Consider the following 17,518-nt stretch of genomic DNA (forward strand, 5'->3'; position numbering starts at 1 on the left):
AACACGAGGCACTCAAGTTCACACATCTAAGTTTTTAGATTTCTAGCTAAGTTTTTTTCTAGCTATCTAAGTTTTTAGCTAAGTTTTTTAGTTTTTAGTTGTCTGCCTTCATGTGATGTAACTGAAGGGAACTCTTTTTCATTTGACCGTTTCTCTTCAGTTCCTACCCGTACTTTATCAGCTTCTATCCCCTACTCTTTACTAAAATATAGGGTATTCCCTTTAATAAATACTCCCTCTATGGGATGTCTCTTTCTGAATTATGTGCTTCTCCACACCTGTCAGCTTTCCCCCAGCTCTTAGTTTCTAAACTCCTCTACGACATTTTTAATTTTACTTGCCAGCAATCTGGTTCCCTTTTGGTTTAGGTGGAACCCATCCTTCCAGGATAGGCTCCTCCTTTCGCAAAAGGTTCCCCAGTTCCTAATAAACCTAAATCCCTCCTTCAAACACCAACATCTCATCCACACACTGAGATCCCACAGTTCTGGCTGCCTAAGTGACCTTGCACACGGAGCTGGAAGCATCTCAGAAAATGCCACCATGGAGGTCTTGTACTTTAATCTCTTTCCTAGCAGCCCAAATTTAGCTTTCGGGACCTCTTTCCTACCTTTTCCTGTGTCACTAGTACTTACATGTACCACGACCACCAGTTCCTCCCCATCACTTCACACAACTCCATCTAAATTGGCTCAAAAGGTCCACAACCTTCACACTCTGCAGGCAATTCACCTTGCAGACTCCCAATCATCATAAACCCAACTACCTATATTTCTAATAATCAAATCTCCCACTACTACTATCTATCTCTTCCTAATAACTGGGGTTTCCTCCCCCAGAGCTGTATCCACTCACACTGAGGATTCCCGTCATCATCTACAAGTAGAGACTCAACGATGGGCTCATTTCCCTCCGCTCCAGCTTGTTGTTTTCCCCAAGACTTTTATTCTCCTAAACAGCACAGAGGTTGTCAGTCTTTCCTTTAATTAGTTCAATTAGGGCCCTAACTCTCTCACCCAACACTCACTATTGTTCAGCTAGGTAAAAGTCATCATTTCTGTCCAGAAGACAATACCTTAATCCATGGTTTTGGGCAGGCTGCATTTTTAAAATCTTGGCTCATCAAATATATACAGTTCAGAGAAATGGAAAATTTGTAATGAGAAGAATAGCAGTACTTTCTCAGGTATGAAATATATAATAGTTAAGCTATATGAATGTTGGTTATAAAGAAGCCAGGTGAAATAGAAATTTCTGACGTATCATTTTTAAAATACTTACACTTGTAGAATTAGATGCATAGGTTATATATAAATATACAATGTATATAGACATCATAATTTCTTCAAGGAGATAAAATTAAAATATTTGATTGAGCCACCCTCAGGAGTGAGATATCAGCTAAAACAGAGGTGTGTAAACTACGGCCCATCAGCTGTTTTAATTCGGCCCTCGAGCTCCCGCCGGAGAGCGGGGTCTGGGTCTTGCTCTGCGCAGTTCCCAGAAGCAGCGGTGTGTCCTCCCTACGGCTCCTATGTGTAGGGACAGCCAGGGGGCTCTGCATGCTGCCCCCACCCCAAGCACCGCCCCCGCAGCTCCCAATGGCTGGAACCACAGCCAGTGGGAGCTGCAGGGGCGATGTCTGCGGATGGGGCAGCGCGCAGAGCCGCCTGCCAACACCTCTGCATAGGACCCAGAAGGAGGACATGTCGTTGCTTCCAGGAGCTGCTTGAGGTAAGCGCCGCCCAGAGCCTGTACCCTTGACCTCCTCCTGGGCCCCAACCCCCTGCCCTGGATACTCTCCACCCTCCAAACCCCTCAGTCCCAACCCTGATCCCCCTCCTGCACCCCCAACCCCCTCATCCCCAGCCCTACCCCAAAGTCTGCACCCCCAGCCAGAGTCCTCCTGCACCCCAACCCCAATTTTGTGAGCATTCATGGCCACCATACAATTTCCATACACAGATGTGGCCCTCAGGCCAAAATGTTTTCCCACTCTTGAGCTAAAGCCACCACCGCCAGTGGAAAACAGTACCAGTATTCAGTGTCATTAAACTATACTTCTAGATTCATGCAACCGAATAATTCCTTCCTCATTTCCCCAAACTCCAGCGGGGGCACGGGGGCGGGGCCTACTCACTACAACTGGTGCTGTGACTGGCATGGTGCACAAACAATCCCAAGCAGAACTGAGAATATAGTGCCTAAAACTTTAGGGGAGCAAAGGGAGTGAGTTCTGCATCTTAAATTTTGCTTTCCATCGTGACTACACAGACAATGGTACATCCAAGTGTTTTATCTGCAGCTGCTGCCACTGCGCCCTTCAGGGTAGTCTCCTCCACACCCATGGAGCGCCTGAGCCAGATAAGCAGAAGAGAGAAGAGGACTCAGGATGAACAGCAAGCAGGAAAATTGCCTGGGAACCACCCAAGAGGAACTATGATCAGTGCTCTTGAGGTAGATACTGCATTAGTGGGGCTGTGTTGTCAGCTGGTGGGGTGAATATTTGAGTATCTGTCTGCTGTGACCATTTGTTTGACTATGTTTGCTTAGTGCTAACTGCAGGGACTGCTTGACTGCATGCTTGTTTGTTCGAAAAGTGTGACTTTGGAGAGCTTTGTTCCTGGTGAGTCCTAAGTAGTTGACTCAAGTGTGAACGAGGTGAGGCTTCAAGCCTAGGCAACTTGCTTTGAGTCAGCAGCCTTATAAGAAGGCAGCCAGTTGCCAACCTAGTGAGGAGAAGCAAAGAGAGGAGTTTGCCTGTGAATTCACTTAGGGAGAGAGCCCACAGATTTTTTGCCTTTCAGGCTTCTGGGAACAGTAAATACCAGGAAGTAGAAAATGTAGAATCAAATTAAGTAAAAATCTTAAATAAATCCACATGCTCTATAGAATCTCTATGGATAGTAATTCCATGCTCTAATAGATCCCTACTGTTATATTCTTATTGATCAACCACCTGACCAGGACAGTGATAGTGACGATGAAATGCTAAGGGAGATCAGAGACGCTGTCAAAATAAAGAACTCAATAATAGTGGGGGATTTCAATTATCCCCATATTGACTGGGTACATGTCACCACAGGACGAAATGCAGAGACAAAATTTCTTGATACTTTAAACGACTGCTTCTTGGAGCAGCTGGTGCAGGAACCCACAAGAGGAGAGGCAATTCATGACCTGTCCTCAGTGGAGTGCAGGATCTGGTCCAAGAGGTAACTATAACAGGACCACTTGGAAATAGTGACCATAATATAACAATTAACATTCCTATGGTGGGAAGAACACCTCAGCAGCCCAACACTGTGGCATTTAATTTCAGAAAGAGGAACTATGCAAAAATGTGGAGGGTATTTAAACAGAAATTAAAAAGGTACAGTGACTAGAGTGAAATCCCTGCAAGCTGCATGGACACTTTTCAAAGACACCATAATAGAGGCTCAACTTAAATGTATAGCCCAAATTAAAAAACACAGTAAAAGAACTAAAAAAGAGCCACAGTGGCTTAACAACCTGTAAAAGAAGCAGTGAGAGATAAAAAAGCATCTTTTAAAAAGTGGAAGTCAAATTCTAGTGAGGTAAATAGAAAGGAGCATAAACACTGCCAAATTAAGTGTAAAAACATAATTGGAAAAGCCAAAAAGAAGTTTGAAGAACAGCTAGCCAAAACCTCAAAAGGTAGTAAAAAAATGTTTTTTAAGTACATCAGAAGCAGGAAGCCTGCTAAACAACCAGTGGGGCCCCTGGATGATAGAGATACAAAAGGAGCACTTAAAAACGACTAAGTCATTGCAGAGAAACTAAATGAATTCTTTGTTTCAGTCTTCATGGCTGAGGATGTGAGGGAGATTCCCAAACCTGAGCCATCCTTTGTAGATGACAAATCTGAGGAATTGTCACAGACTGAAGTGTCATTAGAGGTGGTTTCGGAATTCATTGAGAAACTTAACAGTAACAAGTCACCGGGATCAGATGGCATTCACTCAAGAGTTCTGAAAGAACTCAAATGTGAAATTGCAGAATTATTAACTACGATTTGTAACCTGTCCTTTAAATCAGCTTCTGTATCCAATGACTGGAAGATAGCTAATGTTTAAAAAGGGCTCTAGAGGTGATCCTGGAAATTACAGACCAGTGAGTCAATACCGGGCAAATTACTTGAAACAACAGTAAAGAATAAAATTGTCAGACACATAGAAGAACATAAATTGTTGCGCAAAAGTCAACATGGTTTCTGTAAAGGGAGATCATGTCTTAATAATCTATTAAAGTTCTTTGAGGGAGTCAAACATACATGTGAACAAGGGGGGATCTAGTGGACACAGTGTGCTTAGATTTCCAGAAAGCCTTTGACAAGGTCCGTCACCAAAGGCTCTTACGTAAATCAAGTTGTCATGGGATAAGAGGGAAGATCCTTCCGTGAACTGAGAACTTGTTAAAAGACAGGGAACAAATGGTAGGAATAAATGGTAAATTTTCAGAATGGAGAGGGGTAACTAGGTGTGTTCCCCAAGGGTCAGTCCTAGGACCAATCCTATTCACCTTATTCATAAATGATCTGGAGAAAGGGGTAAACAGTGAGGTAGCAAAGTTTGTAGATGATACTAAACTGCTCAAGATCATCAAGACCAAAGCAGACTGTGAAGAACTTCAAAAAGATCTCACAAAACTCAGTGATTGGGCAGCAAAATGGCAAATGAAATTTAATGTGGATAAATGTAAAGTAACGCACACTGGAAAAAATAACCCCAAGTAAACATACAATATGATGGGGGCTAATTTAGCTACAACTAATCGGTAAAGAGATCTTGGAGTTATCATGGATAGTTCTCTGAAGACATCCATGCAGTGTGCAGCGGCAGTCAAAAAAGCTAACGGGATGTTAGGAATCATTAAAAAAGGGATAGAGAATAAGACTGAGAATATCTTATTGCCCTTATATAAATCCATGGTACGCCCACATCTTGAATACTGTGTACAGACGTGGTCTCCTCATCTCAAAAAAGAGATACTGGCATTAGAAAAGTTTCAGAGAAGGGCAACTAAAATGCTTAGGGGTTTGGAACGGGTCCCATATGAGGACAGATTAAAGAGACTAGGACTTTTCAGCCTGGAAAAGAGGAGACTAAGGGGGAATACGATAGAGGTATATAAAATCATGAGTGGTGTGGAGAAAGTGAATAAGGAAAAGTTATTTCCTTTTCCCATAATATAAGAACTAGGGGCCACCAAATGAAATTAATGGGCAGCATGTTTAAAACAAATAAAAGGAAGTTCGCCACACAGAGCACAGTCAACCTGTGGAACTCCTTGCCTGAGGAGGTTGTGAAGGCTAGGACTATAAACAGTTTAAAAGAGAAAGGATGGGTAAGGAATGATGTCCCTTGCCTCTGTTTGTCAGAAGGTGGAGATGGATGGCAGGAGAGTGATCACTTGATCATTACCTGTTCGGTTCACTCCATCTGGGGCACCTGGCATTGGCCGCTGTCGGCAGACAGGATACTGGGCTGGATGGCCCTTTGGTCTGACCGAGTATGGCCATTCTTATGCTCAGGGTGGATAAAAATCAATGATTTTAAAAAAAAAAAATTGATTTTTTTGTATTTAAATTGGATTTTTTTGGTAAGATGCTTTTTGAGGGAAAAAACCTATCTAAAAAGAGTTTTAATTAAAATATCTTTGAGCTATAATGTATCTCCTCATGGAATAGTGATCATAAATTCTAATTCTATAGTATGAGACAATATATTCATGTAATTTTTAAGAAAAGTTTTGTAAATGAGTTCCAATAGTTCATGGATTAGGAACCCAATTTTATGAGGTTCCAGAGGCTTCTGTATAGAAAGATTAACCTAAATAATCTATCTACCCAATGGGACTCAGTGCTCAGTCTAGAAGATACCATCAGAGATGCTTAGTTTTACAGTTCTCAAAACTGTGGATTTGTGTCTCCAAAGATAACATGCTTGTTAACAGCAAAAATGTTTTAAAATAAATATATAGAGGTGAGAAACAACAGACCTCAACCCTACTGTCCCTCTGCAAATTTGTGTACACAGAGTCACTCCCTTACTTCTCTCTAAGAAAGTGCGACCTTCCAAAAAGTTCAATGAATAGAAGATTGTTGGGACAGAATAGATCTGGACAAGAAGTCTGGAGATAAATGTGAGAAGGGAGGGACAGGCAGTAGAAACAAAAGTGAAACTGTTTGAGCAGCACATTCCAGAAGTCTTGAGGTCTTTCTGAGTGTAGCCCTTCATTGATCTGAGATCTACCGTACCATTCTCTCACTAGAAGGGAAAACCTATAATGGCAGAAGGCTGTAAAAAGAGACCCAGTTTGGGAATATTTTAATGAAGGTCCTCTACCTGTGGGTAAGACAGGCATGCGTGCAAAATGCACACAGTGCAACAAAGAAATGCAAGGCCTGATTGCCTGAATGAAACATCATCATGAGAAGTGTTCCTTCTCAGGAGGAAGCTGCGTTGAAGATGATGAAAGGAACATGTCTGAACATGTAGGATCTTCAGGTTGGTAAACTTTTTTATTTCATACTTCTTTCTTAAGGACTGCTTGTCTTCCTTCTGGACTATTCTTGAATTCTCATGTTTGAGCAAAAAATATAGTTGTTATTCTCTGGTACTATCATTTTAGATGCAGTGGTGATAAAAAATAAATAGCTGAAATAGGCAGAACTTCCTTTTACAATTTCACCTTTAAAGTAGTACTGAGTGTCAGTGAATGCAATGAGTAATACTAAATGAGCAATATGGAAATAATAATTAAGTAACTGCATTGACTTATTTTGTTTACGAGAATCCATCCTCAACATACAGGATTCTGAAGACTATCCACCTTCAAGATCACCAACATTTTCTATAGTTTCAGAGTTATCTGCCAATGATAGTGTTTCAGTCACATCATGTATTTCACATAGCCATAGTATATCACCCGTAGCAAAAAGAAAACAAAAAACAAAAAAACAAAAAACAACCTCCATCATCCCCAGAAACAACCATAGATAAGTTTGTGATAAGAACCAGCAGATTACAAAAAAGAGGTAATTGATGAAAAAATCGCCCCGTTTGTTTCTGCAACAAACTCTCCTTTCCGCATGATTGAGAACCTACACTTCGTTAACATGGTTTAGTCATTAAGACCAGGATACAATCCACCCAACAGAGTAGATGTTGCAGGCAAATTGCTGGATAAAGTGTATGAAAGAGAAACTGAGCAGTAGGGAAAAGGTCTAGAGAGTAAAACTGTTAACCTGAGTCTTGATGGGTGGAGCAATGTCCACAATGATCCTGTTGTACGTGCTTGTGTGACGACAGAAGAAGGGAATGTCTTCCTTACAGAAACAATTAATACATCAGGACATGCACACACAGCAGAATACTTACAAGTAGCAGCAGTAAAAGCTATAACTGTGAAAAAAAATTCAATTGTCTAGTACGCAGCTTGGTCAGAGACAATCCTGCAGATGTATCCAAGATGAGAAGAAATTATTTAGAAGAGAGTCCCAAGCTAATAACATACGGTTGCAGTGCTCATTTGATGCACCTCCTAGCCAAAGACTTCAGTGTTCCAGAAATAAAGGCTAATGTTGTTGAAATTGCAAAATACTTCCGTAACAACCACTTTGCAGCAGCTGTTCTGAAAAAAGTGGGAGGAATCAAGCTAACTCTCCCACAAGATGTGCGATGGAACTCAGTAGTGGACTGTTTTGAATACTATATCAAGAACTGGCCTATCGGATGACAGTTAGTGCCATCTATTTTTTTACTATTTTGTTCACAGTCACAGCCAAAGTTCCCAACATTGGGCTTAACAGAAATGTTGAACATGCGGAGTACCCTGAAGCCTATTTCTGCAGCCTTGAACAAAATGCAGGGAAATAGCTGTTTTATTGCTGACACTGTTGAAATTTGCATATTTCTCTTTTTAAGATCTCACTCGGTTCCTCCCAACGACAGAGTTAAATGACAAGCATTAAAAAAAGAATGGGACAAGCACTATCTCCAGATCATTTTCTTGCAAATATTCTCAATACCAGGGTCAAAAATTCATATGCTTGTTTTGTTAAAATGTTATATATTTGTTGTTTTAGTTAAATAAAACAATTTAAAATGTCTGTCTGGTGATGTTCTCTTCCCAATACAGCATGGCAAGAAAATCCTCCAAATATTAATGATTAACCTGTTGAACTGGAGATCAGTATTTATGAAGTCATTCATTGGGAGGTGAACTGCTTCGATTACCTTTGGTAACTGAAATAACCAATCATTAATTTTTTGATATCGCTGTAAAACTAATCTGAAAATTTTTCAAAATAAATCACTTTAAAAATGTATAGTGTGTAACTTCTAAAAATGAAACCTACATCTATCTCTGAGTTGTGAAGAATATGTAGTAAGGTTATAACAACTAACAAGAATGCACTTTTATGTAGAAATCCATGATTAAATCGAGTCTTCCTGACTAGTGATTTAAATCAACTCCACCCTGGTAAATACATCATCTGAAGAGGCTCTTGATACATTACAAGGAAAAAAAATATGGTCCATGAGAGATCAGCTGCACAGGATGTGTCGTATTTGTCTTTCTCCCAGAGGACAGAAGTGACTTCCTTCTGCACAAAGTGCAAGCTGGTCTCCATACTGCAAGAAAAGGTTAAAGGACTGGAGGCCAAAGTATCGACCCTGCATTGCATCGGAGAAAATAAAGACTTCCTGGACAGAAGTCAAGATTTGATACTGCAAGCACAGTATACCCAAGAATTGGAGACAGCAGTGCAGGGGGGACTGAAGAACAGGGAAGAAAACTGCCAGCGTGTGACCTCCAGTAGAAGAATAAGAGCCAGTATGCCCCCAACACATATAGAGGCAAAACAACTGCTTTTAGGCTCTCTGCACAGGTACTATTGTTGAGAATGCCTTGGAAGAGTCATCTGAGGGAAGGCTCCAGGAGACCCCATTGACCAGAAGGCATGGGATGCATTATCATAGGGACGGGAGTTCCGTGACCACCAACCTCAAGAGGAGGAGAAGGGTCGGGGTGGTCAGGGACTCCCTCCTAAGCGGGAGAGTTATCTATCTGTCGTCTGAGACCAGGAATCCTGAGAAGCATGCTGCTTACCTGGAACTAGAATTCAGGATGTGACAGAGAGTCTTCCGAGATTCATCAAGCCCTCAGACCTCTACCCCTTCCCACTTATCCACATGGCACCAACAATACTGCCAAGACTGACCTTGAGTGGATCACTACATGACTCTGGGAAGAAGGATAAAAGAGTTTGGGATGCAAGTGGTGTTCTCATCCATCCTCCCTCCTGAAGGAAAAGACCTGGGCAGGGACCGTCAAATCGTGAATGTAAATGCATGGCTATGCATGGTAATGGTGAGAAGGTTTTCGCCTCTTTGACAGTGAGCTGATGTTCCAGGAAAGAGGATTACTGTACTAGGATAAGCTCCATCTACCAAACACTGAGAAGAGCATCTTTGGACATTGTCTGGCTAACCCAGTAAGGAGAGCTTGAAACTAGGTCTGATGACAAAAAACTGGACAATTCACATCTAAGCTCAAGTAATGAAGTCAAGGGGAAGGGGCTAAATTCTGGAGAAGGGACTAGAAACCACAACTGCATTAAAAAGGCAAGAAGAAAAGCAACAGGACAGTCTTCAAAATATCTTCAATGTCTGTATACCAATACAAGGAGTATGGGGAATAAGCAGGATGAACTGGAAGTCATGGTATATGTAGAAAATTAGGACTTAACTGGCATTACAGAGACTTGGTGGGACAACTCCCATGACTGGAGTACCAGCACTGAGGGATATAGCTTTTCCCAGAAGGATAGGAATAGGAAAAATGGAGGTGGTGTGGCACTGTACGTCAAGAATGCATATATTTGCTTTAAGGTCCAAGAGGAAGTGAGCTGCGGACCTACTTAGAGTCTCTGGGTGAGGACAGAAAAGGAAAAGAACAGTAGCGATGTTATGGTGGGGGTTTATTATAGACCACCAAATCAAGAGAAGGAAGTGGACGAGGCATCCTACAAGCAGGTAACAAAATCAGCTGAGATGAGCTAGTATTAATGGGGGATTTTAACTTTCCTGATATCTGTTAGAAGACGATTACAGCAAAACACAGTATGTCCTGCAAGTTTTTAGCATGTATAGGGAACAACTGTCTGATTTGAGAAAGTTAAAGAAACAATGAGGAAGTCATCCATTTTGGATCTGGTGTTGACCAACAGGGATGAATCAGTTGCGAACATGAAGGTGGTCAGGAATTTGGAAGGAAGTGATCAGGATTTCATAGAATTCAAGATCCTAAGGAAAGGAGGACATGAGAACAGCAAAACTGGATTTCAGAAAGGCAGATTTCAACCAACTCAGAGAAATGATAGCCAAGGTGCCACGGAAAGACCAATTAGGAAGAAAAGGAGTCAAAGGGGGCTGACAATTCCTACAAGATATTAGTGGCTCAATATCAAGCTATTCCTATGCAGAGGAAAGATAAGAAGAGCCACAGGAAGCCAATATGGCCACATCAGGAACCTTTTAGCTATGGAAAAACCAAAAGGGATACATACAGGAAACGGAAGGAGGGGCACGTCACCAAGGAAGCATACATGGGAATAGCGCAAACATACAGGAACAAAATCAGAAAAGCCAAGGCAAAGACTGAGTTACAGCTGGCAAGAAATGAGAGAGACAACAAGAAGGAGCTCTACAGATAAGTCATACAACAAAAGAAAGATCATGAATGGCGTGGGCCTGCTGCTCAATGGAGGTGGTGAGCTGGTAACAGAAGATTACAGGAAGGCAGAGCTGTTCAATGCCTACTTTGTTTCCGTCTTCTCACAATAACTTTGTTCATTGTCCAGTCACATTATCATTGCCAATACAGGGGAAGGGATGCAGATAAGGATAAGTGAAAAATACGTCAGATCTTCTGACTAATCTGAATGAACGCAAGTCAGCAGGGCCTGATGCTGTTCAGTTCAGGATGCTGAAGAAATCTTGAAGCCACTGACAAAATTCGCAAACTCATGGATGACAGGAGAGGTCCTGGAAGACAGGAGAAGCGCTAACACAATGCCCATCTTTAGAAAGGGGGGGAAAGGAGGAGCTGGGGAACTATAGATCAGTCAGCCTGACCTCAATACCTGGGAAGCTACTAGAGCAATGTATAAAACATTCAATTTGTATAACCCTGCGTGGATACAAAAAGGTGTATCTGCATCTGATCCGCAAAAATTGTCCATGGATAGCTGGGGACTTGAGGGCTCTAAACGTTGCACTGTGAGCAATGACACAGGACTGTGTCAAGCCTGCAACCGCCCATCCCAGCACCACTTCTCCCCAGAGACCTCCTGCCCTGCCACCTGCTCCACCCTGCCGTACCTGCTATAGACAGGGAGGCTACGATTCTATGTAGTGCTGCCCTCCCCATGTGGGGAGGGCTCGGAGACCCTCACGCAGTTGCGGAGACTCTAATGCACGCAGCTATAGCCGCCTGCTCATTTAAAGAACAACCACAGCTTCAAAATGGCACTTGGCTCACGGCTCACTCCCTTCTGGGAGTTGTAGTTTACCTCCTCTTTCCAAGCAAGCTGGCGACTACAACTCCCAGAATGCCCAGCCTGTTGCTGCATGATTCAGAGAGCCAAGCTGGAACCTGCAGACTGGGTGACAGCCGCTCCATTCGGGTGAGTCTGTGCTGCAGAGCCCTGTGCAGATAAAAGAATTTGTATCTGCATCCAAGCTGTGATGTGCAAAAATGGTCTGCCGATATCCACGGATACAAAGCAGACAGACGTAAATTTGCGGGGCTCTATTAATTTGTAGATACCCAGTAGATGAAGGGGTAATCACTAGCAGCCAACATGAATTTATTAAGAACAAATCATGCCAAACTAATTTGATTTCCTTCTTTGACAGGGTAACTGGTTTGGTGGAGAGGAGGAATGCAGTGGACATAATATACATGGACTTTAGCAAGGCTTTTGACACAGTGCCACATAACATTCTGGTAAGTAAGCTGGAAAAATGCAGACTCAGTGAAACTACCATTAAGCAGAAACATAACTGGTTAAATGACCTGGATGTAGGAATAAAGGGCATACTGATCAAATTTGCAGATGACACAAAGCTGGGAGCGGGAGACACTGCAAACACTTTGGAGGATAGAGCTAAAATTCAAAGGGATCTTGATAAATTGGAGAACTGGGCTATAAACAACAACATTAAATTCAACAAAGCCAAATGTAAGGTGCTACACTTCGGGAAGAAAAACTAAATGCACAAATACAGAATGGGGGATAACTGGCTTGGCAGCAACACTGCTGAACAGGATCTGAACAGCAAAAAGAAGCAAATGCAATTTTAGGTTGCATTACCAGAGGCATAGTATGCAAGTCACAGGAGGTGATAGTACCATTCTATTCAGCACTGGTTAAGCCTCAGCTGGAGTATTGTGTCCAATTTTGGTCACCAATGTATAGAAAGGATGTGGAGAAACTGGAAAGATCCAGAGGCATATGACAAAGATATATCAAAGATGATCAAAGGGCTGGAAAGCAGGCCATATGAGCAAAGGCTAAAGGAACTGGGTATGTTTAGCTTGGAAAAGATGAGGCTGAGGTGGGGGGAGGGGGACATGAGAGTATTCTTCAAATATTTGAAAGGCTGCCGTAAAAAAGAAGAGAAAAACTGTTCTCTCTTATCACAGAGGGCAGGACAAGAGGCAATGGGTTCAAATTACAGCACAGCAGATGTAGATTAAATCTCAGGAAAAACTTCCTAACTGTAAGAACAGTAGGTCAATGGAACAGACTGCCTACAGAGCTCGTGAAAGCTCCTTCACTGGAGGTTTTCAAAAGGAGGTTGGATAGCCACCTGTCTTGGATAGTTTAGACTCAACAAATCCTGTATCTTGGCAGCAGATTAGACTAGATGACCCTGCGATCTAACCTTATGATCTATGATTCTATGACATGTTCAATGAGATCCTGCAAGCCCGCTGCATTGGACCATGAGCACAGGGCCTGGAGGATGAACACTGCAGTTAGTCTAGAGAAGGAAAGACTGGTAAAGGAGAAAGGCCCAGGAGTCCCAGCAGGAAAAAGGAGAGGGAGATGTACCAGAATAGAATAGGGCTTCTCAGGCAGCGAACACAGATCCTACACACTCTGGTGGACCTGCGGGTTCAACAACCCGGAGTTCGCCTCCCTCTGCAGCCGATTGAAAACTCAATATTGGGATCTCCCTATACCCCTCTCTTCCTCCCCCACCAACATTCCACATGGCATCAAAGATCAATGCACTCTCCCTACCACTCCGCCACGGGAGTCATTAAAGACAACACAGCTTCACATACACAGACTTGCAAAAGCCATGGTAGACATATGGGGTAGCTGAAATGGACATCAATGTTCTTTCTCTTTGAAAGTTCTGTTCTATTAATTTAGAAAGTTTTATTAAAATTTTCAATGGATGTGTTTTAAAATCGCAGGGGTTCTTTTGCACCGATTTTGTTACATAATACAACTCTATTATTTGGAACATAATTCATCTTTATTAATTCACAACATATACTGCTGAGTGCTCAGCAGTTCAGAAAGCAACCAATTACCTGTTACTGCACTGTATCCTACAACTCAGAGGATCAGTCACAAACCAGAATAATAGGTGAGCTGACAATGTTACATTCCTATGTAGAGTAATCACCACACAATTCCTACCAGGCCACAAAAGAGCGGGGCCAGATAGAGCACACAACACCCCCACACATTACTACACTCACGGTTAAAATTGCCTTTCAAAGCCTCCCTGAGCTGTATAGCTCCATGTTCACCTCTTCTAATAGCAAATTCAGCAGACAGCCACTCCACCTCTGCCCTCCATCCCAGCAGAAACTTTTCCCCTTTTGCTTCACACATATTATGCAGCAGGCAGCTATAAACACTGGGATATTTTTCTCCCTGAGGTCCAATCTTGTGAGTAGGCAACGCCAGCAACCCTTCAAATGACCAAATGCACAGTCAACTGTCACTCAATACCTGCTCAGCCAGTAGTTGAATCGTTCTTGGTGCTGTCGAGGTGACCAGTCTATGGCTTCATGAGCCAGGGGAGCAAGGGGCGGCATTTCAATATTGCCAGTGGCAATATGTCAGAAAGGAAAAAGAATCCATGCTTGTAGCTTTCTGAACAGCCCTGCATTCTTAAAGATGTGTCATGCACCTTCCCGGACCCAACACTGATGTCGGTGGAGCGTCCCGACTAATCCACCTATGCTTGCATAACCATAGAAAAGTAGCCCTTTCTATTGATGTACTCAATGGCAACATGGTCTGGTGCCAAAATAGGGATATGCATGCCATCTATTGTTCCACCAAAGTTCAGGAACCCCACAACTGCAAAGCCATCCAGTATGTCCTGCAAATTGCAGAGTCACAATCCTGCACAGCATGAGGCATTTAAAGGCTCTGTACACTCGCATGACAACAGCCCCAGCGGTGGATTTCCTGACTCCAAATTGATTTCAGACAGGTAACAATCTGGTGTCCCAAGTTTCCATACTTGTGAGCACCACTCACTTCTCCACTGTCAGTGCAGATCTCATTTTGGTGTCCTGTGCTGAAGGGCTGGGGTAAGCTCCCTACACAGATCCAGGCACATGGCCTTGTATATCCAAAAGTTCTGCAGCCACTGCTCATCATCCCAAACCTGCATTACGATGCGATCCCACCAGTCAGTCAGTGCTTGTTTCTCAGGTCCAGAAGTGGTGCTCCACCATCTCCATCTGTTCCATGCATACCGCCAACAACATTCAATTGATTCTTGCTATGTCCCATGACAATCTGTCCTTCAGGGAATCATTATGCCCCCCACGTCCCCATTCAGGTCTTCTTGCGGCTATGCAAATACTACAGGATCGTGAACCCTGTGCTTTAAGTGCTCCTGACAATAGTACAGAACTGTGCAGGCTTCATGCTTCTGTCTAAGATGGCAGACAACAAGGAGGGACAAGCGGGTTTGTGGGATTTTGAAAAAAAGACACGAAAATTATGGGATATAGATACAATTATGGGATGGAGACAGTTGCAAACTGGGACACTGACCCATGCTCCCAGTCACTGCATGCGACTCATTTTGGCCCCATCATGCATTGCCAAAACTCCCCAAAAATTAGCGAGCTGGATAGTGTCGAGTTGCACGGTGAGATTGCCTACCCATTGTGCACTGTACTCTGCATTGACACAAGTACTCTTAGCGAATACACGCACTGCCAGCACAAGGAGTCAAGTATTCACGTGCACAAGCGATGTACTAACTACGGCAGCTGTATGCTGATGTAACTCAAGTCAACATAAATTTGTAGTGTAAACATAGCTTTAGTCTGGCTCACTTATAAGAACATAAGAATGGCCATACTGGATCAGACCAATTGTCTGTCTAGCCCAGTATCCTGTCTTCTGACAGTGGTGAATGCCTGCTTCAAAAGGAATGAACAGAACAGGGCAATTATGAGTGATTCATCCCATGTCATCCAGTTTGTGGCAGTCAGAGGCTTAAGGAGACCCAGAGAATGGGACTGCGTCCCTGACCATATTGGCAAATAGCCTTTGAAGGGTCTATCCTCTATGAACTTACCTAATTCTTTTTTGAAGCCAGTTATACTTTTGGCCTTTACAACATCCCTTGGCAACAAATTCCAAAGGCTGACTGTGTGTTGTGTGAAGAATTACTTACTTTTGTTTGTTTTAAAACTGCTGCCTATCAATTGCATTGGGTGACCCCTGGTTCTTGTGTTCTGTGAAGGGGTAAATAAAAGTTCCTTATTCACTTTCTCTACACCATTCATGATTTTATAGATCTTACTTGCCTCTTTTTTAAGACTAACAGTGCCATTCTTTTTAATCTTTCCTCATATGAAAGCTGTTCCATACCCCAATCGTTTTTGTTGTCCTTCTCTGTCTTTTCCATTTCTAAGATACCTTTTTCAAGATGGAGCGATCAGAATTGTACACAATAGTTGTGGGCATACCATGGATTTATATAGTGGCATTATATTTATTTATTATCTATCCCTTTCATAATGGTGCTTAAAGTTGTTAGCTTTTTTGACTGTCGTTGCACATTCAGCTGATGTTTTCAGAGAACTAATCACAATGACTCCAAGAGCTCTTTCTTGAGTCGTAACAGCTAATTTTAGGCCCCATCATTTTGTATGTTTAGTTGGGATTATGTTTTCCAATACGTATTACTTTGCATTTATCAACACTGAATTTCATTGGCCATTTTGTTGCCCAATCTCCCAGTTTTGTGAGATCCCTTTGTAACTCTTCACAATCTGCTTTCGACTTAACTATTTTAAGTAATTTTATATCATCTGCAAACTTTGCCACCTCACTGTTTACCCCTTTTTCCAGATCATTTACAAATATCTTGACCAACACTGGTCCCAGTACAGATCTCTCAGGGACACCACTATTTACCTCTCTCCATTCTGAAAACTGACCATTATTCCTATTGGTTTTCCATCTTTCAGCCAGTTTCTGATTCATGAAAGGACCTTCCCTCTTATCCAATGACTGCTTAGTTTGCTTAAGAGCCTTTGGTGGGGGACTTTGTCAAAGACTTTCTGAAAGTCCAAGTACACTATACCCACTGGTTCACCCTTGTCCACATGCTTGTTGACCCCCTCAAAGAATTCTAATACATTGTTGAGGCATGATTTCCCCTTATAAAAGGCATGTTAACTCTTGCCCACCATATCAGGTTCATCTATATTTCTGTTCTTTACTACAGTTTCAACCAATCTGCCTTAAGTTAGGCTTACTGGCTTGTAATTGCTTTCTTCAAAGACTAGCTCTTATTCTGTACTTTCCCTGTCTGTGCAAATAGATGTTTTTTCCCTTTAAAAACACATACCACAAAGTCTATCTTAAAGAAAAGAAGAAGAGGTGCACGCCTCTTTAACACTATCAGGTGCCCATAACTATTTCCCTGTCTATAAATTACTCTAGATCTCTGACCTAATTTTTGAGGCTTGTTCTCTAAAGGCTCCTCCCTTTATGACTATTGTAGTCTGCCAATCTTGCTTGAGCTCATGACACTACATCTTCCACAATCAGATAAACAAAATAAATAGCCCCACTGAAATGTTTACATTTCATAGGCAGATGGATATCAGGGAATTTCACATTTATTTTAAAACACACTTCAGATAAGTGGCCTCAATTTGCTCTGAACATGTCACATCAACAGCTACACTTATCAACATGAACAACAACTTAGAATTCTAAGAATGTGATGGTCTTACAATGAAGGAAAGTGTTGCCTTTAAGTACCCAGGATGTAAAACAAAGGATCCTTTCAAACAATACATGATTAAACAGGAATTATTTCATTACACATGACTCAGGGCATTCCTAAGAGACTGATACTGAAAGGGGTTAAAGCGCTGAACTTGTGCAGTTTAGTTGTTTCTAGTGCAGCTGAAACTT

At 42.2% G+C, this 17,518-nt stretch overlaps 1 protein-coding gene across 7 annotated transcripts in view; it reads right to left on the reverse strand.

Annotated features, from left to right (window-relative positions):
• Positions 1-17,518, reverse strand: part of PTBP2 (polypyrimidine tract binding protein 2) — a 117,007-nt gene that overhangs the window by 67,240 nt on the left and 32,249 nt on the right. The window lies entirely within an intron of this gene.

This window comes from Chelonia mydas, chromosome 8, assembly GCF_015237465.2.
Source record: "Chelonia mydas isolate rCheMyd1 chromosome 8, rCheMyd1.pri.v2, whole genome shotgun sequence".
NCBI lineage: Eukaryota > Metazoa > Chordata > Testudines > Cheloniidae > Chelonia > Chelonia mydas.